We start from the raw sequence: 15,065 nt of genomic DNA, 5'->3' as shown, positions 1-15,065 counted from the left end.
TGGTGGGCATGACTGCAGTATTAAATGTATATTTGGCAATGTCTTGACCAAAGAAGCAGATACTACACAGGTTATTGTGAAAGTGGATGAATTCAGGTCAATTTATCAAAATTGAACTATCAAAATAGACTCTTTGTAGTTAAAGTTGAGGAATCAGTTTTTTTTTGGATGAAGTACATCCAAAATACTGAAGGAAATGAGGATTAAAGTTGCTGAAATCAATAATTCAGGATAAAATTAATAGTCACATGGACAAATGTAGGTTAGTTAAGGGGATCCAGCATGAATTTCAGACAACCATGGAAAAGAGACATAGAGCCATTTTAAAATGGTAATTGTGTTTAAGTAACTTAGATTTCTTTGAATGTTTATGAGGATGATTTAAGTTGACTTTGTGCATGTGGACTTTAAAAAAGCATTTGATACAATGGTGTACAACAGACTTATGAACAAAGTTACCTCTCATGGAATAATAAAGACAGTGACATTAGGATGGAAAATTAACTGATAGCGAACAGACATTAATAATTAACAGATAGTTCTTTTGAGCTAGAGGAAGGTTTGAAGTGGAGTTCTCCAGGAGTCAGAATTGGGATCCTTGCTTTTCCTGATACATAATAATAGACTTTGATGTACAGCAGCCCTGAAGCTTTTCAGTCCTGAACCAGACTCGCTACCACAGCCACATCTCCTTCCTCAGTGTCTGCCTATGGAACCGATTGATTCTACATGGACTCTGGACCACATTCAGACCAATCCAGTTTGGACCTGAACAGGATACCCAGTACACACTACAAATCTGAAACCTTCAGCAACGATTCTCTTTCTGGATCTTCCTCTCCACGCTATCAGCCGTGCACCGCCATCTACTCTACCCCAGTCCTACCTGAGGTCAGAGCCGCACTTTCCCAGACCTGCAACAGACTTCTGCATTTCTACATCCTCAGAAAAATTCATGTTCTCAACAAACAGCTTTTCTCCACCATATCGGACATAAAAGAACATAAGTTAAAAAAACTTTCATGTACTTCTCTCAATGCACGGGTTCCCTCAATCATTTCAGAGCCTTCGCCTGGCCTCTGGAACCGCCCAGACACCATTAGCCACATGGTTGCTCCTTCCACTACTGCCGGGACGATCACTGACATCAGGAAAGATGTGATCACATTGGAGACCATGGAGAAGTGGTTGACGAGAATGGTTCCAAAGGTGAAAAACTTCAGTTATGACGATAGATTGGAGAATTAGGGACTATTTCCCTTGGAAAGGAGAAAGCCTATAGAAGTTTTCAAAATCTTGTGTAGTCTTGAGAGAGTAGAAAAGGAGGACATGGCCCCACTCATAAAATGATTGAAAACAAAAGAGTACAGATTTAAAGTAATTTGTAAACTAAACATATGTGATGTGAGAAAAAAAATTCTTCAAATAGTAATTTGTTAGCGTCTAGATTGTACTGTGTGGAAGAGTGCTATGCAGGAAATGGCAAGTACAGAATACTAAATGAACAGAGTTTTAAAGGGATCCCAGATTTTCAACAAGCTGATGCACTTAAAATGAACCAAGCGACCTCCTTCGACACCATAACAATTCTGCAAAGAACATAGGAGTTCTCTCCAGCATTGTGGGCATTATTCACTCTTCATTACCATCACAAAAAAGGAAAGTTGTCCTGTAATTGGTTACTATTTGTAGAAGTGTGGTGTGTGTAAATTGTCTGGCACATGTCCTTCATCAAAATATTGTCAACGCTTCAAAATGTACTATAGTTGTGAAAAGTATATAAATATTAATCCTTCATTCTTAATTGGACAAATTGACCAGTGGTAATTGCAAAGCCAGCTTTTGTAATACACATCAGAGAGTCAGCAAGAGGAGATGCTCTTGTTTATGACTCTGAATTGGTCTACTTCCAACAAAACTGGTAGTTGAAGGATACTAAGCTGGACAAAGTGAAAGACAGTCTGCTTGAGCAGGGACAAATTGACCAGTGGTAATTGCAAAGCCAGCTTTTGTAATACACATCAGAGAGTCAGCAAGAGAAGATGCTCTTGTTAATGACTCTGATCGTGCTTCAGCTGAAGGTCAAGAAATAACAGCATGTCCAATTCCTACTCACTTGTTCAATGGTTGTAGTGAACCGTAATTATTGGACTCAAAGATTTCTTACAGAATGATGAGTCTTCAGTTCAACTTACAGGCATTGGGAGGAGATTTTCTCCAGCCCTAGTCATCACCTATCATGGAAAAACAATAACAAAAAGTAGTTTATAATCATGCAGCTTTGTACTTCCATTTAGTCATACTCATAAAAATCTTAAATGTGCAGTCAAAACATGTGGAACTGATTCTGGTTCAAAAGTAATTAGCTCCTGATAGAATTTGAGGACCCATGATTTCTCATGTTACTCATAAGTTAGAGGAGCAGACGCCCATTAATGTTCGTTCCTCTCTGCAGCATTTAGGGTACATAGGCAAGGCACTCACAGATGTTCACAGCATCGCTGCAAAACACATTAACATGCTCACCACATTGCCCATGAAACAAACACTGAATCAAATTAACTCATTTGCAATATATCTTGCAGTTTGTCATTCTTTTAATGCATATAAAAAAGCTTGTTATCCAAATGTAAACCTGAACAAAACGGTCCTCATTCTTAACAAAACCTAAGTAGGTAAGGCAAGAAGCAGTTCCATCAATAATCATTTGACCATATCTCATTGCTACGTGCTTCTTCAATGAAATCAAGCATCCTTCATTGTCATACTGACGAGAAGTTGACTTGTTGTTGTCTAGGAAATGGAGGTTACTAAAAATTTAGCAAGGACGTATTTCTTCACTGAAAGGGATTTTGATTAGTTGTAGTGTAAAACCTGAACAAACTAATTCTATGTTATTTTTACTGATAAACTGAAGGATTTTGTATATATGAATCACGGGGATGCCATTTATAATCTGCATAAAACCAATGATGCAAACTTTTTATTAATTTCAAATGACCATCAAGATTATTCAGCAGAAATTTTAATCAGATCCTTCCTCACATTAATGGCTAACCAAAAAAAAGTCCTATTTTGTTAACTAAACATGTCAGTTTGAAACATGCATCTTGAATTTTGGCCAGTTTCACCACAGTTGCTTTCCTAATAACACAGGTAAAATCTTATTTGGTGGTCAGAGTCATTTGTTCTCAAAAAGTTCTCAAGTTAACTATAGCCTAATGGTGAAGGTAAGCAAATCAGGCACTACTTGTGTTGTGGGGGGAAACTCATTTGATGCATGTAAAGGGAATGATTATCTACAGTTGCCTGAAACCACTCAATGTTAGATCCCAAATGAAGTTGTTAAATTCTTCGGTGTGCAGAATTTTCAACTGAGGCAGTGCTATTTCCTGGCAATTAATAGAATCTTAAACTTTCAATAAGGAGTTGAATATAGTTTTTAGGGCTATAGGGCTCAAATGGTATGGGGAGAAAGCAAGAATATGGTACTGAGTTTGATGATCAGCCATGATCATACTAAATAGCAGAGCAGGCAGAAGGGGCTGAATGGCCCACTCCTGCTTTTATTTTCCATGTTTCTTACATTAATGTGCACATTTTCACTGCCAGTGCATTACTTTCTGCCTTTTGGTTTGGCTGGTCATTGTTAACTTGATACAAAACTTTTCAAAAAGTTAGCTAATTACGTTGCCAGTAGACAAAAATAAAGTGTTTGGTGATTGGAATATAACTGGGGCTGGAAGATATGGAGGTATAGGAGAAATAGTCAAGAGTTCACAGACCTGCAGCTCAGGCAGGTGGAACAGAACTCACAAGATGCCCAGTAAGGAGCATCATATTTGCAGTTCAGACACTGACAGTATTAGAAAAGATGTCATCTTCCCAGGCAGACCATCAAAAGGGTTTCATCTTTTGCCCAAAGTAGTTTACACTCATGTTTGACTGTGTAGCTCTGACAGGATCGAACTTCTATGTCATAGACTTATTCCAGATCATAGCAAGTGACATTTGAAACTTTTCTCCATCTTCAGTGCATGCCTGAATCAGGTTTTAGTTGACAGATGTGCCATTCTCCAGAGCCGAAAGTGTGGTGCTGGAAAAGCACAGCAGGTCAGGCAACATCTGAGGGGCCGGAACATTGACGTTTCAGGCAAAAGCCCTTCAGCCGCCAACTTCATCTCTTTCATTTTGAAGACTACAAAGCGGGAAACAGTGTTTTGGATTTTGGCAAGATTCTGGGCTGATTCTAAGTTTAAAATAGAAAAGATTGCATGTATAGATATTGAGTGCTCCAACACAAGATCATGGTGACAACTCGGGAGAGATGATATCTGAGTAATGTGCAATCCTGTTTTGACATTTTGAACATTACATAATTATCTATATCTTACGGTGCTATTTCCTTTACGTCATCAGATCAGAAATTACCTGTTCCTTCTACGAAGTGGAACAATTCATAATATAAACTCCAAGATAAGGTAGACATCATGCCTCCACATAACACCTAATGAAAGTGAATCATTTGCAAGCAGAAATTACCCAGAGACTCCAGATTGTTGCTATGATTTCTATATTCCACACCTTTGACTTGCAAAAGAGATAACCAATTGGGCCAGTTACTGACAAAGGTGTGAGAAAAGAGGAACGAGAGCATTAAAATGATGCCAAGGAAAAGCAAGGCCCACCAAGCATGTCATTATCAAATGCTTCTTCAACATCTGGATATTAACTCTTGCTAAATCACAACATTCATTCCATAATCTTGTTTGATCTGTTCTCAGCCCAAATGTCAGTACAATTATGTCAAATTTGTATGGTCAATGAACATTCATTAAAACCAAATTTCAAAAATATTCACTCTGCATCAAAAAATCTGATCGAAAGTGTTATTGGTATTCGATAGAACATCTCCATATTCGAATGATCACTCTGATGAAAACCTCAGTGCCTGCCTGAAGCATTCTTTACCTAAGTATTGCTATGCAGGTCCAAATGGCATTATCAGAGGCAAAACGTTACTTACCTCGAATGAGGACACTTAATATGGCTGTTGTTGGTGATCTTGAGCAGCTTGGGCTACCTACAGTTATTGCTGGATTTCTAGCATCAAAAATGCTTGGTTTTGGGATTGGGTAAGGGATCAAGCTTGGAGTCAAATCTTGAGACACACTTGTGTCTCTCCCAAAGTGCAGCAAAAGCAATGTCTACATATTATTGGGCATGTTGAGTTCTTCTGTGAAAGATTAAGAGCTCTTAATAATGATCTGTAACAATTTGAATCACAAGAATATACTTACCTTCTAATGCATGTATAAATCAACCTAATTTGCTAAACTAAACACAAATCTTTATCACAGAAAGAATGCTATTATAGTTTATCAATTACAACAGCAGTAATAGGCTTGTTTAAGCCTGATAAAGCACCATAGTGTAATAACACATCAAAGATCACAGAACCGCTACTACCTTCTGCTAGCTTCAACATGCTTTAAAATGAATTACATTGACATCTAATGTTCACGTCTGATTTGCATAAAATGGCTGATAGTGTTATCCCTCATAGAACATAGAACAGTACACATATTATACAATATATTTTGTACATACGTCAAAGTTTAATTAATGTCTTCTTAACATATACCCTATAGAGACCCTTCAGGATTTCATCTGTTTCAGTCAAGTCACCTCTTCCTCTTGTAAACTCCAATGAATACAAGCCCAACCTGGCCAACCTTTCCTGAGAAGTCAACATGCCCATTCCAAATATTAGTCTGGTAAGCTTTCCCTGATTTGCCTCAAATAGTTAACATCCTTCCATCACTAAGGTGATATTGTGCACAGTACCACAGATGTGTTCTTAACAGAGCATAACTTTCTTACTTTTGTTTTCCATTTTCCTCATGATAAATGATAAGATTCTATTAGCTTTCCTAACTAGTTGCTGTACATGTATCCTAGCTTTTCACAATTCATGCATGAGGACACCCAGATCCTTCTGCATTTCAGCTATCTCTATTTGCTCACCATTTAAATGGTATCATTTTTTAAAAAACTTCTGTCAAAGTAGACAATTTCATATTTTCCAACATAACTCTTCATTTGCCATATCTTTTCCCACTCACTTAATCTTTCAGCATATTTTTTGTAATCTCCTTGTGTTCTCTTCATAACTTATTTTCTGACCTATCTTTGAGTAAAAAGCTAATTTTGCAACCTGAAAAAGACCCAATTATGCCTACTCTCTACTTCTTGTTAGCCAGTCAATCTGTCAATCATGAGCTTTAACTTTTCCCAATAACATTTGATGTGTCTTCACATGAAACAAATAAATCAGATTTCCTTTATACGCTGTACATGTGACTTCCTTGAAGAACTCCAATAGCTTTATCAAGCCTGATTTAACTTTTACAAAGTTAAAGTGGGGTGGCACGGTGGCTCAGTGGTTAGCACTGCTGCCTCACAGCACCAGGGTCCCAGGTTTAATTTCAGCCTCGGGCGACTATCTGTGTGGAGTTTGCACATTCTCCCCGTGTCTACGTGGGTTTCCTCTCGGTGCTCTGGTTTCCTCCCACAGTCCAAAGTTGTGCAGGTCAGGTAGATTGGCCATGCTAAATTGCCCATAGTGTTAGGTGCATTAGTCAGAGGGGAGTGGGTTACTCTTTGGAGGGTTAGTGTGGACTGGTTGGGCTGAAGGGCCTGCTTCCACACTGTAGAGAATCTAATTAAAACCATATTGACTCTGCCTCATTACCTTGAGCTTAGACCATAAGATATAGGAGCAGAAATTAGGCCATTTAGGTCTGCTCCACCATCCAATCATCTCAACTCCATCTCTCACCTTCTCCCCATAACCTCTGATCCCCTTAACAGTCAAGAACCCAATGACCTGGCCTCCACAAACCTCTGTGGCAATGAATTTCGTAGATTCAACACTCTCTGGCTGAAGATGTTTCTCCTCATCTCCATTCTTTTCCCTTTACTTTAAGGCTGTGCTCTCAGGTCCTAGTGTCTCCTGCTAATGGAAACATCATTCCAATGTCCACTCTATCCAGGCCTTTCTGTATTCTGTAAGTTTTAATTAGATCCTCTCTCATCCTTCTCAACCTCATCAAATATATCCGTGTTCCCTGCCATAATGTCTTTAATAATATCTCCTCACATTTTCACCATGATAGATGGTAATCTAACTGACCTGTAGTTTGTAGGATTCTGTCTCCTTTTATGATTAAAGGAGTCATATTCTGTGCCTTCCAATCTAATTGGATCATCCCCAAATTAAAGAAAATTTGGAAAATTACAATCCTTGGACCAAATATTTCACTAGCCACTTCTTTTAAGATTTGAGGATGAAGCCCATCAGGACCCAGGCACTTATCAGCTACAGCTCTGACAATTTATTCTGTACTGCATTTCTGGTGACTATGATTTTCCTGAGCTCTTCCCTTTATTTCCATTTCCTGATTTATTGCTGGTCATTATTGTGCTCTGAAGTGAAGACTGATGCAAAATTCCTGTTCAATTCATCTGCCATTTCTGTAATTTCCATTATTAGTTCTTGAGTCTCAATTTCTATAGGATTAATGCTCATTCATTTTCTTTTAAATATAGTAATTCTTTCTATCTCTTATTACAATCCAAGCTATTTATCCCTCATATTTTAAATATTCACTCTTAATTTTTTTTTACATTTTTCCATATTCTATCCAGCCTTCTGACCTACCATTTGTGTTTGAACATTGTATCAAACTTAAAGAAAAAGCAGCTCAATCTTTAACACATGGTGGGCCCATCCTTGAAATTTCTCTTACACATTAGAATGTATTAGAATATTCTGTGTATTGCAATATGTTAAAATATTTTATATATTCTGAAATATCCCCTCAAATATCTCTCACCACATCTATAAAAAACTATGCTTTAACCAAATTTTTCAATTAACTTTAGCCATCTCAGCTTTCATGCCCTTATTTAAATTCTTAATAAAATATTCTTGGACTAAATTGACTGTCCCTCAAACTAAGTGTAAAATTTAATCATATTATGGTCACTGCTGCCTCAGAGCACTTTCACTATGAGATTGTTAATTATTTGTATTTGATTGCACTATACCGGATTCAATATAGCCATTCTCGGATTTGCTCTGCAACAAATTACTTTAGGAAACTCTCCTGAAACCTCCTATGATCGTTTTGCCTCTGCTACCTTTGCCCATAGATATTTCCTGTCAATGTGGAGATTAGAATGTCCCATGATTACTGTTAGATCTTTCTGATAAACTCTCATTATGTCTTCTTTTATGTTCCACTATCCCATGTGGTTTCTATCAGGAGACCTGTGCATTACTCTCATTACTTCTTGCCTTCCTCAATATACCCACACTGTTTCCATCGCTTGATTTCCTGAACTTAGGTCATCCCTCTCTATTGTGCTATTCTGACCATTATGTAAATGAAAGAGACCCCCTTGTTTTCCAACTTTCCTGTCATTCCTAATTGTCCTGTCCTCTTCACGATTCAGGACCCAATCCACATCAGCCTGCAGCCATGTAGCTGAACGTATTCCCTCAGTTCTATTTGCACTTTCAGTTTATTCATGTTTTGAATACTCCACATATCAAAATGCAGAACCTTTAGATCTATTTTCTTCTCTCTTTTTAACTTTCGGTCTTATCAGTCAGTTGACTCTGAAATTCATACTCTCTGTTTCTTCCTGTCACAGGCTGGTTATTATTTTCTATATTAATATCTGTCTCTTTTGTCTTGCGTCTACTCTTTGATTTATCATATTCCCAATCTGATCTTATGATCCATTGTTCAATCAAAATCCTCTGTACTTCCCTAGGTGTGCATTCAGAAAGAACATTTCAGGTGGAGCCACTCCCATTGGTGCAGACTCCCCATTGTCCAGTTCTGGTATCAAGTGCTCCACAAACTGGATCCCACTACTCCCATACCAGTCTGTAAGCCATATAGAAACTTCTCAATCGAATTTGCCCGAAGCCAATGTGCACAAAGCTCAGGTAATAATACAGAGATTACGAAGGTTCTGCTTCGTAATTTGCCATCTAACTCCTCATATTGACTTTGCAAAGTTTCTTTCTTTGTTTTCTCTATGTCACTGACATCTACCTACAGCATATCAACAAGATTTTCCCCCTCCCATGCCAAGTTCCTCTGCAGCTCTAAGCATTCCTGAACCCTGACACTAGTCAAGCTATTACAACCATCTGAATACTTACTCTTTGCTGCAGAGAACCTTTAAGATAAAAAAAAATTGCACTTCCTACTACAACAATGATGTGTACAGACCAATTAGCATCTAATTGGAAGGTTATATGCATGTTTATAATGGAACCTTTCCTTAAAATGATTTGCATTTCCAAGTTGTTTTCCCTTTTCAGCCTATGTATTGTTATGAACATCAGGCACCTGTGATTTGTGATTTTGTGATTATCAAAGTTACAAATATAGGCAGAATTTCTTATAAGTTTTAAAGACAGGAAGGAGTATATTTTTATTTTAAAACTCCTGAATTTATTCGCAAAAACTGTCAGTCATGCACACAGACATACTTACCTAAGAAAAAACTGATGAAGAATGCAAAAGTATGCACCTGAACATTTAGAAAAATACAAAAACTCAGTTTTGATTTAGTACGTAGAAATTGAAGCTTGGTAAAGTTGCAAGCCTGACAATTTTCTGGATGCACTGAAGAAATTATAATAAAAGTTGCTGCTGTCAGATTCATAATGGCTTGTTAGTCGTAACTGCAGATTTCAGGTTTTCTTCAAGGTATGTGGAAGCCCTTGTAACCAAGATCTGACTTAATACTTTGAACTGATAGCTAACAGGCCTATTGCTGATATTAATCAATTTTGGGCAGGTTCTTTCCTTGGCTGCATGGGATTTCCTTCCACTGTGTTGCCATGTCTCCAAAACTGACTGACTTGGGACGGTCTCAGAGTGTACATTGAAAAGTATTCCTTATCACAAACAGGTTTCAGTGTCAAGAGTGTGGTGCTGAAAAAGCACAACAGGTCAGACAAAATCCGAGTAACAGGAGAATCGATGCATCAGGCAAAAGCCCTTCAACAGGAATGAGGCTTGTGAGCTGGTGGATTGATGATTGGAAGGGGGTTAGGGATGTGGGCAAGTTAGATGAGAGTGCGATAGGAGTTGAAGGTGGGGATAATGGTGATCGGTCGGAGTGGAGGATCAAGCTAGTAGGTGGGAAGGAAGATGGACAGGTAGACAGTTCATGAGGGTGGTGCCAAGTTGGAAGGTTGGAAAGGGGATAAGGTGGGGGAGGGGAAATGAGGAAACTGGTGAAATCCACATTGATGCTGTGTGGTTGGAGGGTCCCGAGGTGGAAGATGAGACGTTCGTCCTCCAGGCATCGGGTGGTTAGGGTGTAGCAATGGAGGAGGCCCAGGACCTGCATGTCCTTGGCAGAGTGGGAAGGGGAGTTGAAGTATTCGGCCATGGAGCGGTAGGGTTGGTTGGTGCGGGTGTCCCAGAGATGTTCTCTGAAACAATCCAAAAGTTGGCGTTCTGTCTCCCCAATGTACACGAGACCGCATTGGGAGCAATGGATATAGCAAATGACATGTGGAAGTGCAGGTAAAACACTGATGGATGTGGAAGTCTCCTTTGGGCCCTTGAACAGAGGTGAGGGGGGAGGTGAGGGTGCAGGTTTGCAACTCCTGCGGTGGCAGGGGAAAATGCTGGGACAGGATGGTGGGTTGTTGGGGGTCATGGATGTGACAAGAGAGTCGTGGAGTCCACATTGATGCTGTGTGGTTGGAGGGTCCCAAGGTGGAAGATGAGGCATTCTTCCTCCAGGCATCAGGTGATAAGGGAGTGGCAATGGAGGAGGGCCAATACTTGCATGTCCTTGACAGTGTGGGAGGGGGAGTTCAATTGTTCAGCCATGTTGTTGTTGGGTTGGTTGGTGCAGGTGTTCCAGAGATGTTCTCTGAAGTGTTCTGCAAGTAGGCGTCCCGTCTTCCCAATGTAGAGGAGACTGCAACGGGAGCAACGGTACAGTAAATGACATGTGTGGAAGTGCTATTAAAACTCTGAAGGATGTGGAAGGCTCCTTTGGGGCCTGGAACAGTGGTGAGGGGGGAGGTGTGGGTGCAGGTTTTGCAATTCCTGCAGTGGCAGGGGAAGGTTCTGGGAGGGGAGGGTGGGTTGTTGTGGGGGCATGGACCTGACAAGAGAGTCACGGAGGGAATGGTCTTTATGGAATGCAGATAAGGATAAGGAGTGAAATATATCTCTGGTGGTGGGGTCCATTTGTAGGTGGCAGAAATGGCGAAGGATAATGCAATGTATACGGAGGTTGGTGGGGTGGAAGGTGAGGACTAGGAGTTCTATCTTGTTTTGGTTGGAGGAGTGGGGTTTATGGGCAGAGATGCAGAAAGTGAATGAGATGTGCTGGAGGGCATCATTGACAATGTGGGAGGGGAAATTCCGGACTTTGAAGAAGGAGACTATCTGGTGTCCATTTCTGTCACCAGTGACCGACTAACCATGGACATCTTCTACAAACTCACTGATTCCCACAGTTACATGGACTACATCTCCTACACCTCCTCCCACCCTGCCTCCTGGAAAAATGCTATCTCTTATTCCAAATTTCTCTGCCTCCACCACATCTGTTCCCAGGAGGATCAGTTCCATCACAGAACACATCAGATAGCCTTCTTCAAAGACCGTAACTTCCCCTCCAACGTGTCAATGATGCCTTCCAGCGTATCTCATCCACTTTCTGCACCTCCGCCCTTGAACTCCACCCCTCCAACCGCAACACAGACAGAACCCCCAGGTGCTCACCTTCTACCCCACCAACCTCCATATACATCGCATCATCTTTCACCATTTCTGCCACCTACAAATGGACCCCACCACCAGAGATATATTTCCCTTCCCATCCCGTCCGCTTTCATTAAAGACCATTCACTCCACGACTCTCTTGCCAGGTCTACCCCCTCCCTCCCCCTCAACCCTCCACCAAATGACCCTTTCCTCCTGCCACCTTCCCCTGCCACCACAGCAATGGCAAAACCTGTGCCCGCACCCTCCCCCTGCCCCCCACCTCCATCCAAGGCCTGAAAGGAGCCTTCCACATCCATCAAATTTTTACCTGCACTTCCACACGTCATTTACTGTATCTGTTGTTCCCGATGTGGTCTCCTCTACACTGGGGAGACAGGACGCCTACTCGCAGAGCACTTGAGAGAACATCTCTGGGACACCGCACCAACCAACACCACAGCCCTGTGGCTGAACATTTCAACTCCCCATCCCACTCTGCCAAAGACATGCAGGTCCTGGGCCTCCTAAATCACCACTCCCTAACCACCCAATGCCTGGAGGAAGAATGCCTCATCTTTCACCTTGGGACCCTCCAACCTTGTGGCATCAATGTGGATTTCAACAGTTTCCTCATTTCCCTTCCCCCCACCTTATCCCAGATCCAACCTTCCAACTCGGCACTGCCCTCATGATCTGTCCTACTTGTCCTTCTCCCTTCCCACCTATCTGCTCCACCCTCTTCTCTGATCTATCACCATTACCCCAGCTTCATCTACCTATCACACTCCCAGCTACCGTCGTCCCCAGCCCCATCTCCTTCCCATTTATCTCTCCACCCCCTTGGCTCAGAGGCTCATTACTGATGAAGGGCCTTTGCCTGAAACATCAATTCTCCAGCTCCTCAGATGATGCCTGATCTACTGCGCTTTTCCAGCACCACACTCTCGACTCTGATCTCCAGCATCTGCAGTCCTCACTCACTCCACAAATAAGTTTCAGTCAAGTGACCATAGTATCTATTTATCCATTGTTCATTAAATCCATGGTGACATGAGCATTAATGCACAACAGGGTTTGCATTTTGGTCACTATATTTCTTTGTTATAGAATGGTTCATCCTAACATCAATTCCATGCAATTCCATGCATTCATTGTTCTCCAGTTTCATCAGGCATTTGGACAATTAAATCCATGTGAAGGAGCTGTTGCATTTCAACATCACCTTGATAGATGTACCAGGATTATAGCTTGCATGCCATATCCTCATGAGCCAAGCAGCCGAACCTTCAGTCTTGAGCAGTCTCATGGGCAGGCAAGAAGGGAGGCCACCATATCTCTCCACTCCACTTTTTTTTCAATGTAGAATTCCCATTCTCAATAATGGTTCAAAAGTTATCTATTCATTTTCCATTACTCAACAGATATAACTGTGTGGACGTGACAGCGATTATATCTGGACATAAAAGAGTAGCTTCTGGAGATAGCCTGTGATCTTTCATTTACACCAAAGGTTTATTATCGAAAAACTCAAACAATTATGAATATTATGAATCTTCACTCAAGCAAACTTTGTGATTTTCATAAAAACCAGAGCTCCTCAACCATTGAAAGCAGGTTCTTGTTCAAGAAATTAGGCACATTCTATCATTATAGAATTTTCCAGTGACCATGCTGTGTGATAATTCTGCTTCTTCTCTGTCAACTGTTCCCATTCAGTCATGCCCATTGGATGAGGTTAATGACATATTATTAGGCAAACATCTGTGTGACTGTGAAAGATTTGTTTCCTTTAATCTTTCATGAAATGTGGACATCACCTCCATTTGTTGTCCATCTCTAATTGTCAGCTTAATTGCGAATAGGGAGTCAACCACACTGTAGTCAGTCTGGAATCACGTGTTGGATAGACTAGATAAGGATGGCAGACCACCCTCCCAACAGGGCTTACTGAACTAGTGGGTTTTAGTGGTCACCATCCAAACTTGGTAATTTCATTCAACTCCAGTAGCTGCTGTGATTTGGTTTGTCTCCAGAGAATTAACCTGGATTTCTAGTCCAATGACATTATTACATCCCCATCTCCCCCTCTCATTCATGGTTGAGACTGCAGCTTCTGAATTTTCTACAAACCTAATTTGGTTTGACAGTGCCTTTTGGTTTTGCTGCTGACAGCTCTACAGAATTTTTCAATCAGCAAGTCTCAGGAGTGGAATGATATAGATATACAGCTCTAACAGCATGCACAACAATAAACATCACTTTACACTGTGAATCATTTCACACTTATTTTTCAGACTGTATCCATGTAAAAAATATGGCCATATTTTCCTGAAGTGATATTTTAACATCTCACTGCAAATATTAATACCACCGTAGAAAACATGCTTTATTCACTGTACTTGTCAGATCTCAGACTGGTTGCTGGGTGAGAAATATGTGGAATTATTTGGAACTGTTACAAAAAAGGAATTTGATAGTTCCAGATTGACATAGGAAACAGTTACTGAAAAGATATTTACAGAGGGAGAATAGGTATTTTAGGTAGGTGCCATTGAACAAAACAAATTAGATTAGAAACAGTTACTGCAAAGATGATTCTCGATAGGAGTGAGAGAGACTGGGTAGTTGTCATGGGGGACTTCAACTTTCCAAATATTGACTGGGAACACTATAATATGAGTACTATAGATGGGTCAGTTTTTGTCCTGTGTGTAGGAGGGCTTCCTGACACAGTATGTAGACAGGCCAACAAGGGGCGGAGCCACAGTAAGATTTAGTACTGGGTAATGAGCCTGGCCAGGTGTTAGACTTGGAAGCAAGTGAGCACTTTGGTGATAATGATCACAATTCTGTTATGTTTACTTTAGTGTTAGAAAAGGATAAGTGTATACCACTGGGCAAGAGTTACAGCTGGGGGAAAGGTAACTATGATGCAATTAGGCAGGATTTGGGAAGCAGAGGATGGGGAAGGAAACTGCAGGGGATGGGCACATTAGAAATGTGGAGCTTATTCAAGGAAAAGCTCCTGTGTGTCCTAGATAAGTATGTACCTGTCAGGCAGGGAGGAAACTGTAGAGCATGGATTATGAAGGAAGCGGAATCTCTGGTCAAGAGGAAGAAGAAGGCTTATGTTAGGATGAGATGTGAAGGCTCAGTTAGAGCGTTTGAGGGTTACAAGGTAGCCAGGAAAGACCTAAAGAGAGAGCCCAGAAGAGCCAGGAGGAGACATGAGAAGTTGTTGGC

The sequence above is a fragment of the Chiloscyllium plagiosum genome, chromosome 10, assembly GCF_004010195.1.
Source record: "Chiloscyllium plagiosum isolate BGI_BamShark_2017 chromosome 10, ASM401019v2, whole genome shotgun sequence".
Taxonomy (NCBI): Eukaryota; Metazoa; Chordata; class Chondrichthyes; order Orectolobiformes; family Hemiscylliidae; genus Chiloscyllium; species Chiloscyllium plagiosum.
This window is presented reverse-complemented; position numbering follows the sequence as displayed.